Below are 14917 nucleotides of genomic sequence, written 5' to 3'. Positions count from 1 at the left end.
CGAAACTGACCCTATGGCACCATTTGAAGGTACTTCCGGTTGACATAGGAAGCTGAAAGTGAACACATATCCTCCTTGGGGTAGGCTCTTATATAATGTTGAGGTTTAAGTCTTCATGTTAAGAACTGACTTATTTACAGAGGGTTAAATGAGTGTGTGTTATTTCATAAAATCACATAAAATCACAGAATTCTGGCAGAGCTTCGAGACCCACTTAAAAAATGTTCGTCTGAACACACTGCAACTGGATCTGTAACTTTTTTTTTTTTTAACTCCTTTTTGTGAACATGACCAATTTGTCAATGTACGATTTCTCTTAAATTACGATAGATAAATGGCTGGTTCTTTTTTTCCTGACACCGTATGCTTATGTACTTTGACGTGAAGCGGTCAAATTAGCACCCTACTTTGCGTTTTTGACCTTTAATCCCAGAAAAATGGCCATAACTCAAAAAGCGTTGAGGCCTCGACGCCATCTTGTTCGGGGCCAACTGTCCATTACGTCTTCGAAATATTTTCCGTTTAGGAGAAAAGGCCACATGCATTTGCAATGTGCTTGTGCATTTGCAATATTATTTATTTTCCCTTTGGTGGGAATTTCCGAGACTGCGGAAAAATGACCAAAATGTATTATTTTTATAAAACGGAAACCAAATGTCCGAGAGATTTAGTTTGATGACTTCCTGAAAGATCTCTCCCCCGCGCACGGCCCGACGCCGTCCACGAATTTTAGAAACGTTGCAGGATGTCTAGTAAGGGACCTTACATTTGCAATGTGGCGTTTCTCACTAACCATATGGCGAGTGCTAAAATGTTCCCTTAAGGTATGGAAAGGCCTTTGAAAGGCCATAAGTGTAAGCCAACATAATTCATTATTTTACATTCACATGTAATACATGCATTATGAAGAAAATGGTGTAATTTAGGCTCCACGAAATATGAAATGGGTTATGAAGAAAATCGTGTATGGTTGCCTACATGACAAAAAGGCGTTCTGATTACAAGTGCACCAGTATCCAAAGTATTAAGCGAAATCAAGCACAGAAAACAGCATTGGCATTAATAAAACAATATTTCCCACGAATTAAGTCGCACTTAAATGTGCGTCTTTTCTCAAAAATTCTGTTCAGCAAGTCTAAAACAGTACATATAGGCATACAACGACATATTTTAAAACATGGTTAAACAAAGACAACATTTCTGTATATTCATGACGTTGAATTAGCCATTAAGAAGAACAAAAATGAAATACAAATGATCGTGTCTACATGGTTGTTGCAATGACTTGTGTGTCGCCTACTGGTTAAATTCGTGTCTTTTCGCACGAATTAAGTAGCACAGAAATTCGTGTATTTTCAAACGAATTGAACCACCCCAAAAAATGCACAAAAACGCACGAAATCTGCTGAAATACAACCACCCCAAAAATGCACAAAAACGCACGAAATCTGCTGAAATACTTTTTGTACATATATGCGCGAATTGAATGTGAGACTGTGTTGGAAATGCAGGAATAAACAAGTTTCTTTCTCTCGGAGTCTCTGGAGTTGGATTTTAAGTTCGACAGTCGAGTGCGGAACTGGGTTGTCCATGTTGGAGGTAGGGAAAAGAATCTTGTTGGCGTCTTCTTGTGTGAATGAAAAGGTACTCGCACAATGTGTAGTAAGTGAGTTGATCTCTCGTAGTGAATCCATTGTATACTTGGTACGTCTTTCTTTTTGTGTATACTTCCAAGGTTTCAGAGTGCAGAGTGAAAAACAGTAATTCAAAATTCAAAAGGCACTCGCACATCTGAGCTATCTTTTTGTAATTCTCTTATAAAATGGGTAAAAATAATGTATAGCAACCCCAGGTGTAAAATAGTAAATAACGTCTACTTCTCAGAGAATTTTGAATTGTCAAGAGGAGTTAAACGAGTGTGTCCGCTGTCACCATATCTATTCGTTATGGCCATCGAAATGCTAGCTGTTAAAATCAGATCCAGTAACAACGTTAGAGGATTAGAAATCCAAGGCTTAAAAACAAAGGTGTCCATGTATGCCAATGACTCAAGTTTTATATTAAGTCCGCAAGCTAGATCCTTGCAATGTCTCATTGAAGATCTAGATAGGTTTTAGTCCAGAGGGTACAGAAAAGTTAATTATGATAAGTGTACAACATCACGTATTGGATCCTTAAAAGATAAAACTTTTACATTACCCTGCAGTTTACCTATAAAATGGGCTGATGGGGAAGAAGACATACTCGGATTGATATCACAAAATATATAAGCTCTCCACAATGAATTTAAATAGAAAACTTGTAAAAATAGACAAGATCCTGCAACCATGGAGAGGTCAATACCTGTCTATTTATGGAAAAATTGCCCTGATTAACTCTTTAGTCATATCTCAGTTTACTCACTTACTTATGGCGCTTCCTACTCCTGATGATTCATTTTTCAAATCATATGAGCAAAAAATATTTTGCTTTATCTGGGACGCTAAACCAGATGAAATAAAACATGCCTATCTAGCATATAATGAATATGAATTGGGTGGGTTGAAATTATTAAATATAAAAGCACTAAACCTCTAAAAGCTTCACTCATTCAAACGTTTTATTTGAACCCTAAATGGTTCTCAAGTAGATTACTAAGAAAAGCTCATCCATTGTTTAAAAATGGCCTTTTGCCTTTGTGCAGATTGCCATGTCTCATTTTCAATTAATTGAAAATTATACTTTTTTCAAAGTATCTCTCCTTTTCGAACAAGCATTGCAGAGCTGGCTACAATTTCAATTTCATCCCCCTGAAAAGATAGAACAAACAATATGGCTGAACTCAAATGTGCTGGTTGATAAAATACCTGTATTTATGGGAAAGATGTTTGAAAAGGGTATTTTGTTCTTAAATGATATTGTAAATTGGAATGGTAGAGTTATGTCCTTCATGGAGTTATCAGAATTGTACGGGAAGGTCTGCTCAATCCAAGAGTACAACCAATTGATTACAGCATTACCCCAAAAATGGAGGAGGCAGGTGGCAGCGGGAGGAGGTAGGGAACTGGTCTATCTGCCCAATATAAAGGATCAAAACTGGCAGAGGAATAAAAATAGCATAAATAGTATACCAATTTCATTTGAGGACCAGGATGTTGACAACTGTGCCATACAGATTGCAAAGTAGTTGGGAATAGATTTTTGATGTACATAGTCCATGGTACAGGGTACATGAGTTGATATATAAAACAACGCAAGATTCAAGACTTCTTGCTTTCCTGCTAAAATTATTATATCGAATTCTTGCCACCAACAAAATGTTGAATATTTGGGGCATAAAATCATCGAAGCTCTGCAGATTTTGTTGTGAGGATACAGAATCAATAGACCATTTATTTTGGTATTGCCCTCAGGTAGCCTGTTTCTGGTCTCAGGTTCAGGAATGGCTAAAAATGCATAGCATTGATTTAAAATTGACCCTAGAAATAGTACTGTTAGGAGATCTGGAGAGAGCGGGTCAGTCAATTACTAATATACTAATACTCGTAGTAAAAGTATTTATCTTCAACTCGCAATCTGTGGATTCTGTTCGATTAGATAGATTGGAATTGTACGTTAAACATCACAGCATAGTTGAAAGATATGTGTTGCGAGAAACCCGAAGTGGGTGGCCAGCAGAGATAGATGGGATGGGCTGAGGGAAGCTGAGGGTTGGGATGTGGAATTGGAGACAAGTGGAAGTGGAGTTGCTGTGTGAGAGATAGAATGATGGTCAAAGATAATTATTTATTTTTTATTTAAAAAAATAAAACATAATAAAAAGTACATTTGAATGACACTAAGTGGCAATGTTTTTTACAACTAATGCCAGTTTGCCCGAGGCTGATGCCGTGCAAGTGTTTGTACACATGGATATGCACACACTCTCACTCAAATAAACACATACATGTAATAGTGCCAGACATGCACACAAACATATACAGTTGGCATTGCTGTTATGATTTTAGTTGTCCTTGATGTTGATGTTAAAAAAAAATAGATACACTGCTCAAAAAAATAAAGGGAACACTTAAACAACACAATGTAACTCCAAGTCAATCACACTTCTGTGAAATCAAACTGTCCACTTAGGAAGCAACACTGATTGACAATACATTTCACATGCTGTTGTGCAAATGGAATAGACAAAAGGTGGAAATTATAGGCAATTAGCAAGACACAATGCGAGCTGTGGCAAGAAGGTTTGCTGTGTCTGTCAGCGTAGTGTCCAGAGCATGGAGGCGCTACCAGGAGACAGGCCAGTACATCAGGAGACGTGGAGGAGGCCGTAGGAGGGCAACAACCCAGCAGCAGGACCGCTACCTCCGCCTTTGTGCAAGGAGGGGCACTGCCAGAGCCCTGCAAAATGACCTCCAGCAGGCCACAAATGTGCATGTGTCAGCATATGGTCTCACAAGGGGTCTGAGGATCTCATCTCGGTACCTAATGGCAGTCAGGCTACCTCTGGCGAGCACATGGAGGGCTGTGCGGCCCCACAAAGAAATGCCACCCCACACCATGACTGACCCACCGCCAAACCGGTCATGCTGGAGGATGTTGCAGGCAGCAAAACGTTCTACACGGCGTCTCCAGACTCTGTCACGTCTGTCACATGTGCTCATGTGCTCAGTGTGAACCTGCTTTCATCTGTGAAGAGCACAGGGCGCCAGTGGCGAATTTGCCAATCTTGGTGTTCTCTGGCAAATGCCAAACGTCCTGCACGGTGTTGGGCTGTAAGCACAACCCCCACCTGTGGACGCCGGGCCCTCATACCACCCTCATGGAGTCTGTTTCTGACCGTTTGAGCAGACACATGCACATTTGTGGCCTGCTGGAGGTCATTTTGCAGGGCTCTGGCAGTGCCCCTCCTTGCACAAAGGCGGAGGTAGCGGTCCTGCTGCTGGGTTGTTGCCCTCCTACGGCCTCCTCCACGTCTCCTGATGTACTTGCCTGTCTCCTGGTAGCGCCTCCATGCTCTGGACACTACGCTGACAGACACAGCAAACCTTCTTGCCACAGCTCGCATTGATGTGCCATCCTGGATGAGCTGCACTACCTGAGCCACTTGTGTGGGTTGTAGACTCCGTCTCATGCTACCACTAGAGTGAAAGCACCGCCAGCATTCAAAAGTGACCAAAACATCAGCCAGGAAGCATAGGAACTGAGAAGTGGTCAGTGGTCACCACATGCAGAACCAGTCCTTTATTGGGGGGTGTCTTGCTAATTGCCTATAATTTCCACCTTTTGTCTATTCCATTTGCACAACAGCATGTGAAATGTATTGTCAATCAGTGTTGCTTCCTAAGTGGACAGTTTCATTTCACAGAAGTGTGATTGACTTGGAGTTACATTGTGTTGTTTAAGTGTTCCCTTTATTTTTTTGAGCAGTGTATATATTTTTAAAAGTCATTGTTGTTTACTGTTTTCTTCTGTCTTTTCCTTTTTTCTCTTTAGTTCATTCTCTTGGTTGTTGGTGCATTCTTGGGGGTGGGGAATTTTTTTTTTAAATAAAAAAATTCCAGGGGGACTGTGGGAGGGGTCTCAAATGGTTGAGGGACAGCTATTGGGGAACTGTGGGGGGATCTTGGAGGGTTCGAGTTCATGTTTTTTGGCCTGGTGGTAGATCAGTCAACATGTCCTTGAGCAGGCCATTGACCCTGGATGCTTCTGGTTGTCGCTCTGAATGGGAATCTGTTGGATGACTGGTGTGATGTGGTTGTTGAGCGGCTTCATTGCAAGTATATTGTATGTTTTGAATATTCAATAAAAATAATATATATATATCCTTAACTTGCCCATTCACTAAATGTACTGTTAAATAACTCAGACTGACATCCAATACCTTTAGGATACTGAAACCTAACGCTCACTTACTAGCATGAGCCTACCCTTATGCTGATGGGGACTTGTTAGCTACCACCAACCCTGCAGCTAACTCTGCCTTTTCTGGCTGTTCTACCCTCTCCACCTCATTCACTACACAATCTGCTCGTTTTTTTTGCCTCTCTTTCAAAACAAATTCTGAATATCCATATTTGCTGTGTTATGTTGAGGTGTTTTACTGAGTGATGACATTGAAATCTAACCGGTGCTGTTGGGCTGGGGTCAAGGGACGGGAGCGGTCCACTGTGTTGTTATATCTCGACCAATCACAGCAGACACTGAGTCACACCAGGGCCTTCTTGCAGTGCCTGCTACTGCCAAGCACAGTATATTGGATAGTTAATTTAGTCATTAAAATGTGCATAGCGCAACTGATGTGTGGTTATGGAAATTCATATCAGACTGAAATGTAATAATATAAAATAATACCATCAGAAGGGTCGGGGCTGGACCATTAACATCCAGGGCTGAAGCCCCAGAAGTCCAGACCTAATGAACCCACTGGCTAACATACTGGGTATGGATACATGTTTATAGAAAACATGCCTTGCATTGAATGCTGCCTATAAGGGAGTTGAATGTAAATACTGAATGTAATAAATCCTGAATAAACTGTTTGGATTTTTCTTGTTAGGTGTGAAGTGTCAGAGAAGAGATCGGACAACAAGGCATCAATAGAATCTATTTATTGCAAAGCTACAGAGGATTCTCAGATATTGACATGCATCGGTTTTGAAAAAGCATTTGGCGACAGCAGCCAGGTAAACAAAAACGGCTAACAGGGTGATTAAACCACTGTCATTTGTGTGAACTATCCCTTTAACAACATCATTTGGTGAAAATAAAACAGGCAGCGCAATTGTGGATATTAAACGTATACAATGATTGTGTGCGTTGTCCAATAATTCATTATGTGGATCATTTAAACAGTTTATGCCCTTGTCACTTAATATTTGGATACATTTCATACAGTTTTCTGATCTCCTTTTGCATTTTCTTTTTCCAGCTGAATCCTTGTCTTTTCATATTTCTCTCGCTGTCTATTGTGTTCTATTAATTGTAGTCTTTCCTTCTCGAGCTCCTGTCTTCGTTTTTCTTCCATCTTTTGTTCTGTTTCCATTCTCACATTCTCAGCAAGGAGCTGCCTATAATCCTCTTCTGTCTTTTTCTTTTCCTTCTCCATGTTCTGTTTTTCCTTCTCCATGTTCTGTTTTTCCTTCTCCATGTCCTGTTTTTCCTTCTCCATGTCCTGTTTTTCCTTCTCCATGTCCTGTTTTTCCTTCTCCGCTTTCTGTTTATCAGTTTTGGCTTGATCGAGGTCTCTCTCTCCCTGATCCGCTCGATCTTTTGACCAATATTCACCCATTCTCTTGTAGGTCTCTGACTTTCTTAGAGAGGAGATATGAAAATAACCAAAACACAGACAATGAATGCTTTTGCTCTCAAAGCAGCAATTTTGTACTGTATATTTGGTACTGTTTCCTGAAGAAAGTGTGCCTGCTTCGACTACATTTTGTTTTGATAAACGTGGGTTCTTAGGCTCAGTAGAAGCTATTAAGGTATTTTTGATCCACCAGCATGACTAAACAGGATGGTCAAACAAGGCCAACTTTAATGTTTCTTTAATACCTTAAGACAATATAACTGCCACCATCCTCTGTGTTTCTTTACAGCTTTCAGTGTGTAGGTACAATTTTATTTTAATTCAAAACAGCATTGAGCAGCAGGTGCTTCTAATCATCTGCCAATTAGGGATGTGGCTTTTCTGGTCTACCTGTATACAAGTTAGTCACAAAGAAATACAGAATTATAGGGTATGGGAGCGGGCACGAAGGGCTACTCACAAATCAACCGACCCAGTTGTCCGCTCACCTAAATACATCATATCATTTCATGAGATCGCCCACCACCAAGGACATCGGGCAAAGCCATTCATAAATATGTTGGGCCAACTTATAAACGATATGCAAAGTCGGATATGGACAGTGTTCTTGTATAACAGTCTAAAATGTGGCTTATAGTAAGGTGAAATCTAACTATTTGTTTAAACTGTGTGGAGATATGAAACTGGCTTCTGTTCAAGGTTTTAATGTGTTGTGGAGCTTCATCAAGCCAGGTATCGGGGTATCCTCTCCAGAAGAAACGCTCAAGGAGAGAGTTTGATTGTTATAAGAATATTTTGAAGATAAATACACAACGCAGAGGATGAGAGGACCCGAAGTAACGATCAATAGGAGTTGGTTTTCAGTTCAACAGCTGTTTAGAATCTGTGGAATGTCAGTCCTGGACTCAGAGCTACGTGTGCCACGTTTTCATTGGTCTGTACATTGAGTCGGGAGCAGGATACTTGTTATTTGGCCATTGGCCCAGTTGTACTGCAAGGACTTCTGATTGGTCCACCCCAGGCTAGGGTGGGGGGTTAGGAATGGCATCCTGTTCCTTTGATCTGTGAAGAAAAACTGAAGACAGGAAAGACTGAATGCCTACTTTTCAGCATAGCATCTATGATTTGTCCTTCTCAAATAAATCTATTTTCTCTCCCTGATTTGCTTTGGGGCCTGTGAAGAATAACATAAATGGCTAACATTGTCTATCATATTCTTCCTCTGTGTTCTACTGTATTGCTGCTACTATTCTTTAACGTTAGAGTTACCAATGCTGCTTTGCAAATTGTTTATCGTATGTAGTACTATTCCGTACTGCCGTAAGTGTTATTATTGCATTGGTTGCAAAAGTACTTTTGCAGAAGAGGTTTAATTGTTGTAAACAGTCTTTTTCATGCACATGCTACCACAGCGTTTTCCAAAGTGGCCTTTATTAAGGTGTTTTATTGTGTTGCCATGGGCGAGCTTCTAGAGTCATCCTGTTGCGAAACTGTACTTGAGGTTAGTGAAGGTAGTCAAGCGCAGGAGAGCAGAGATGTTCAAAGTAGCGTCTTTAATAGGCAAGTCCAATGGGTCAGGTACAATACCACAAAACGCCCAAGACATCGGAAACAAATAGTCACGGAAGGAGAAAAAACAACGCTCCTTAATTATACAACAACTCTGTACACACTTGAATGAACTGAGGAAAACCTCAATGAGCAACATGAAAACAATCCCGCACAAACCTAAGCGGGAAACAGAGGTAAATATACACACAGAAATGAAAGAAATGAAAACCAGGTGTGAATGAAACCAAAGACAAAACAAACGGGAAATGAAAAATGGAGATTCAAGGCTGTTTTGAATTCAAATAAAATTGTACCTACACACTGAAGAAGGCTGTAAAACCGAAACATCTGTGTACGCTATCCCTGATGCAGTGAAAAGAATTAAAAACATTGAATAATGAGTAGGCTTTATGCGACAATCTACAGAAACAAAACGCATCAAATACACTCGCCGGAAATAAACACTTTTCCAAACATCCTGTTGGAATCGGCTAAACTTTGATCATTGAGATAGTAAATTAATGATAGGAAATGAAAGAGTTTTATGTCTCTGTAGAAGGACAGATAGCTGTGGAATGTGTTGGAATGTGTTGGGGGGACGGGAGCAGAGCACCGTGTTGGTACAGAAAAGACAGATGGACATCTGTGGATTAGATGGAGGGGTTGAGGTCAGGAGGTAAGGACAGGTCACCTGAAGGGAGTAATTAGGTTTTTCCTGTTAAACCATAAACTAAGGATTGGAGAGAGGGAGTGTCTTAAGTAGGAGGTATATAACTGTGATTTGAGAAATGTTTTGGGTTCTGATTACAGCTGTACAGAACCTTTGGAAATAATTAAACTTGGTTAAAGCTTTTCTAGCGTCCGTGAGTCATTTACTCTGAAAAATAAGAACCTAACAATCCTTAGTTTGCCTATTCACTAAATATACTTTTAAAGAACTCAGCCTGACATCTAATACCTTTAGGATACTAAACACTAACTTATTAGCATTAGCCTACCCTTATGCTGGTGGGGACTCGTTAGCTACCACCAACACTGCAGCTAACTCTGCTGCTGCACTGCCTTTTCTGACTGTTCTACCCTCTCCACCTCATTCACTACTCAACCTGCTCGCTTTTTGACTCTCTTTCAGAAGAAATTCTGAACAGCCACATTTGCTGTGTTATGTTGAGGTGTTTTACTGAGTGATGGGATTGACATCTAACCAGTGCTGTAGGGGTGGGGTCAATCACAGCAGACACGGTGTCACGTTCCTGACCTTATTTTCCTTTGTTTAACTTTGTTTAGTTGGTCAGGACGTGAGCTGGGTGGGTAGTCTATGTTATGTGTTTCTATGTGGGGTTAAATGTGTTGCCTGATATGGTTCTCAATTAGGGGCAGGTGTTTGACGTTTTCTCTGATTGAGAACCATATTAAGGTAGGCTGTTCTCACTGTTTGTTGGGTGATTGTTCCTGTGTCCGTGTCTGTCGCACCACACGGGACTGTTTCGTGTTCGTTCGTTTGGTTAGTCTGTTCCTGTTCTTCGTGTTATATTGTAAGTTCTCAAGTTCAGGTCTGTCTACGTCGTTTTGTTGTTTTGTAATTTTTCAAAGTGTTTTTTCGTGTTCGTCTTGTCTTTAAATAAATTCATTCATGTATTCAACTACCGCTGCGTTTTGGTCCGATCCCTACTCCTTCTCCTCATCCGAGGAGGAGGAATTAGACAGCCGTTACAGAATCACCCACCAACCAAGGACCAAGCGGCGTGGGAGAAAGCAACAGTGATCGCAGGATTCATGGACATGGGAGGAAATATTGGACGGTAAAGGTCCATGGGCACAGCCAGGAGAATATCGCCGCCCCAAAGCTGAGCTGGAGGCAGCGAAAGCAGAGAGGCGGCATTTTGAGGAGCTAGCCCGGAAGCAGGAGAAGGATCTGGGCTACACTACGAAGATCGACAGGTGGGCGATCGACCCAAGGAGCGTGCCGGAGCCCGCCTGGGATTCTCTGGCGCAGTGTGAGGAGGGATACCGGCGAATGGAGGCAGCACGACGACGCGGTAGGAAGCCTGTTAGTCAAGCCCAAAAAGCAGCCAGAGCCTTCCGCCAGACAGGAGCAGCCAGAGCCTTCCGCCAGCCAGGAGCAGCCAGAGCCTTCCGCCAGCCAGGAGCAGCCAGAGCCTTCCGCCAGCCAGGAGCAGCCAGAGTCGCCAGCCAGCCATGAGCAGCCAGAGTCGCCAGCCAGCCATGAGCAGCCAGAGTCGCCAGCCAGCCATGAGCAGCCAGAGTCGCCAGCCAGCCATGAGCAGCCAGAGTCGCCAGCCAGCCATGAGCAGCCAGAGTCGCCAGCCAGCCATGAGCAGCCAGAGTCGCCAGCCAGCCATGAGCAGCCAGAGTCGCCAGCCAGCCATGAGCAGCCAGAGTCGCCAGCCAGCCATGAGCAGCCAGAGTCGCCAGCCAGCCATGAGCAGCCAGAGTCGCCAGCCAGCCATGAGCAGCCAGAGTCGCCAGCCAGCCATGAGCCGCCCTCCAGTCATGAGCCGCCCCTCTGTCCTGAGTTGCCCCTCTGTCCTGAGCTACCTCTCTGTCCTGAGCTACCTCTCTGTCCTGAGCTACCTCTCTGTCCTGAGCTACCTCTCTGTCCTGAGCTACCTCTCTGTCCTGAGCTACCTCTCTGTCCTGAGCTACCTCTCTGTCCTGAGCTACCTCTCTGTCCTGAGCTACCTCTCTGTCCTGAGCTACCTCTATGTCCTGAGTTATCTCATCTATCTAGGGGGGACCTGTGTTAAGGTTCCTAGACCAGGGTCGGGGGCGAGGATCGCCACTCAAAGGACGCTAAGGAGGGGGACAAAGACAATGGTGGAGTGGTATCCTCGTCCTGTGCCGGAGCCGCCACCGTGGACAGATGCCCACCCAGACCCTCCCCTTGAGGTTCAGTTTTGCGGCCGGAGTCCGCATCTTGGGGGGGGGGGGGGGTACTGTCACGTTCCTGACCTTATTTTCCTTTGTTTAACTTTGTTTAGTTGGTCAGGACGTGAGCTGGTTGGGTAGTCTATATTATGTGTTTCTATGTAGGGTTAAATGTGTTGCCTGATATGGTTCTCAATTAGGGGCAGGTGTTTGACGTTTCCTCTGATTGAGAACCATATTAAGGTAGGTTGTTCTCACTGTTTGTTTGTGGGTGATTGTTCCTGTGTCCGTGTCTGTCGCACCACACGGGACTGTTTCGCGTTCGTTCGTTTGGTTAGTCTGTTCCTGTTCTTCGTGTTATATTGTAAGTTCTCAAGTTCAGGTCTGTCTACGTTGTTTTGTAATTTTTCAAAGTGTTGTTTCGTGTAAGTCTTGTCTTTAAATAAATTCATTCATGTATTCATCTACCGCTGCGTTTTGGTCCGATCCCTACTCCTTCTCCTCATCCGAGGAGGAGGAATTAGACAGCCGTTACACACGGAGTCACACCAGGGGCTTCTTGCAGTGCCTACTACCTGGCAGATATATTGGATTGTTTATTTTAGTCATTAAAAAATGTGCATAGCGCAACTGATGAATCCTGAATAAAAATGTGTGGATTTTTCTGTGTCAGAAGAGATCGGACAAATATATTTATTGCAATGCTACAGAGGATTCTCAGATATTGTCAGAAGCCAGTTAATACATCTCAACAAAAACAGAACAAACTGTAGCTACTTTGAAGAATCAAATATATTATGATTTGTTTAACACTTTTGGTTACTACATGATTCCATATGTGTTATTTCATAGTGTTGATGTCACTATTATTCTACAATATAGTAAAAAATAAAAAGTCTGGAATGAATAGGTGTCCCTGGCCTTGAACGTCTTGGAGAACATAAATCCACTATTAGACGTCGTCACCTCGCCAGTTGTGAGACACTTTATAAAACAAAATCTTTCTATGTTCATCGACAAAGTAGAGGTGACTGAAAACAAATTACTCCAAAGAGAAGCCATGTGGCTATATAAATTACATTCTGTATCTCCACACGGTTTAAACGAAGAATTAGATTTCACCTCCTTCCTATGAGCCACATTTAGACTGTTATACAAGAACACTGTCCATATCAGATTTTACATATGTTTATGAGTTGGCCCCACATATTTATGAATGGCTTTGCCTGATTGTCACGTTCCTGACCTGTTTTCTGTTATTTTTTATGTGTTAGTCGGTCAGGACGTGAGTTTGGGTGGGCAGTCTATGTTATGTGTTTCTATGTTGGTTTAGGGGTGACCTGATATGGTTCTCAATTAGAGGCAGGTGGTTTACGTTTCCTCTGATTGAGAGCCATATTAAGGTAGGTGGTTTCACATTGTTTGTTGTGGGTGGTTGTCTCCTGTGTCTGTTGCGCCACACGGGACTGTTTCGGTTCGTTCGTTCGTTTGTTCGTGCAGTCATTTTTCCTGTTCGTGCGTTCTTCGTTGTATTGTAAGTTCTTACGTCCAGGTCTGTCTACATCGTTTTGGTATTTTGTTTATTATCAAGTATAGTTCGTTTTTCGTCTTGTTTAAATAAATATCATGTCATTTCACAACGCTGCGTTTTGGTCAAATCCCTACTCCTCCTCTTCGGATGAAGAGGAGGAGGAAACTCGTTACACTGATGTCCTTTGTGGTGGGCTATCTCTTGTATTGTTATGATGCATCTGTGTGCGCTATCCCGATACAGTGAAAATGACTAAAAACATCGAAAAATGAAGAAAGCTTTATGCGACAACTAGAGTGCCAACCCATTACACCAGCGAGTTTTACGCACCAGCCAAGCCTCTGGGAGAGCGATGGTTCTCTTTTGTTCAATAAAGCATCCACATTATTACAGCTATAGTCCGGGATTGGTACATATATATACACATTTAAATTAATGACACAGTATAAGCAGCAATATGAAGAATAAAACTTATGAATACGTCATGAGCTTTAGTACGGTTGTTTATTTTGGGTTCTAATGGGAAAAAGACACGTATTTTACTCCATTGTTGTAACGGTAAAAAAAAGCTATGTATAGGTTCAAAAGATGGTTAAAACTATAATGCAGATGCCATGGACTGTCAGTCCTGGCACCTAGAGCACTTTAGAATTCGAGAGGGGTTACATTTCCCTAGTCAAATCCCTGAGCTGTGGACCCCAATAAGTGGAGGAACGGACAATGTTATTTCTCAAAGATCAATTAAAGCTAGAATCTACATTTGGTGAAACAGCGCCAGCGCCGTTGATATTGTTTTAGTGATGAAACGGAGGAGAGGAGCGACCAGCAGTGGGAATATTTTATTAAATTGTGTCAGATGGAAGAAAGGTGTTCTTCCTTTGAAGTAACTTCTTCTTTGTTGTAATATCCCAAACGGACGTGCCAGTTTCACCAAATGCGGATTGAAGCTTTAATGATTGGACAGTAAAGGTTTTGCTAACCAACAATTTGGGTCTATCGTTGAAATAAGGGATAGTAGCCTACCTTAAGTCAACGAAGTTGGCCGATGGGTGTCAATCAAACAAAAATCACAAGTAGATGTTCAAAATAGAAGCCAAATACAGCACATACTTCAGAATGTATGGGATGTTTCTCTACCCAGATGTCGACTGGCGTCTGACAACCTGTTTTATAGACCAAATCACAGAGTTTCTAAACCCAGAGGTGCAGCATCGCTAGATATCGAGGAACGGTTGTGAAACAGACTAAACAGAACATGCCGGGGTTTGGGGCTTGAGAAGTCAATGAGAGAAGTGAAAATATCTTCCTCAGTTGTTAATTTTCTCGAAATCAAAAGGCAAAACCTATACTCGAGCCAGTTTCTTAAGTAGTTGAACATGTTATTTCGCCAAACTCGTGAAAGTGATAAACTGACACGTTTTAATTTTCGTCAAAAACAAGTTTATATCGAAAGACTGCCGTTGATTTGAATGCCTGCACATGCGCAGTTTGGCGCAAGATGACCAGTAGACCCGATGACTTGCATCTACGCCTGAGCTTTGCTAGCCAAAGTCGCCATGACATCGTCTACAAGTGTTATCGGGGATTTGAATTGGAGAATCATTTTCAGCTTATCTTCATACTGTATTGTCTTTGACCAAATCTCTCTTTCTTGTAATACA

At 42.1% G+C, this 14917-nt stretch overlaps 1 long non-coding RNA gene across 1 annotated transcript; it reads right to left on the bottom strand.

Moving 5' to 3' along the window:
- Positions 1-6571: 6571 nt before the first annotated feature.
- LOC139537908 (uncharacterized) lies at positions 6572-14627 on the bottom strand. The gene is made up of 2 exons (XR_011667617.1): positions 14280-14627; positions 6572-7289 (listed from the first exon to the last, which is right to left on the bottom strand). It is a non-coding gene; the product is annotated as an uncharacterized lncRNA (long non-coding RNA).
- Positions 14628-14917: the final 290 nt, after the last annotated feature.

This window comes from Salvelinus alpinus, chromosome 13, assembly GCF_045679555.1.
Source record: "Salvelinus alpinus chromosome 13, SLU_Salpinus.1, whole genome shotgun sequence".
Classification (NCBI taxonomy): domain Eukaryota; kingdom Metazoa; phylum Chordata; class Actinopteri; order Salmoniformes; family Salmonidae; genus Salvelinus; species Salvelinus alpinus.
Note: the sequence above shows the minus strand (reverse complement) of the source record. Positions and strands in the feature narration are given on the sequence as shown.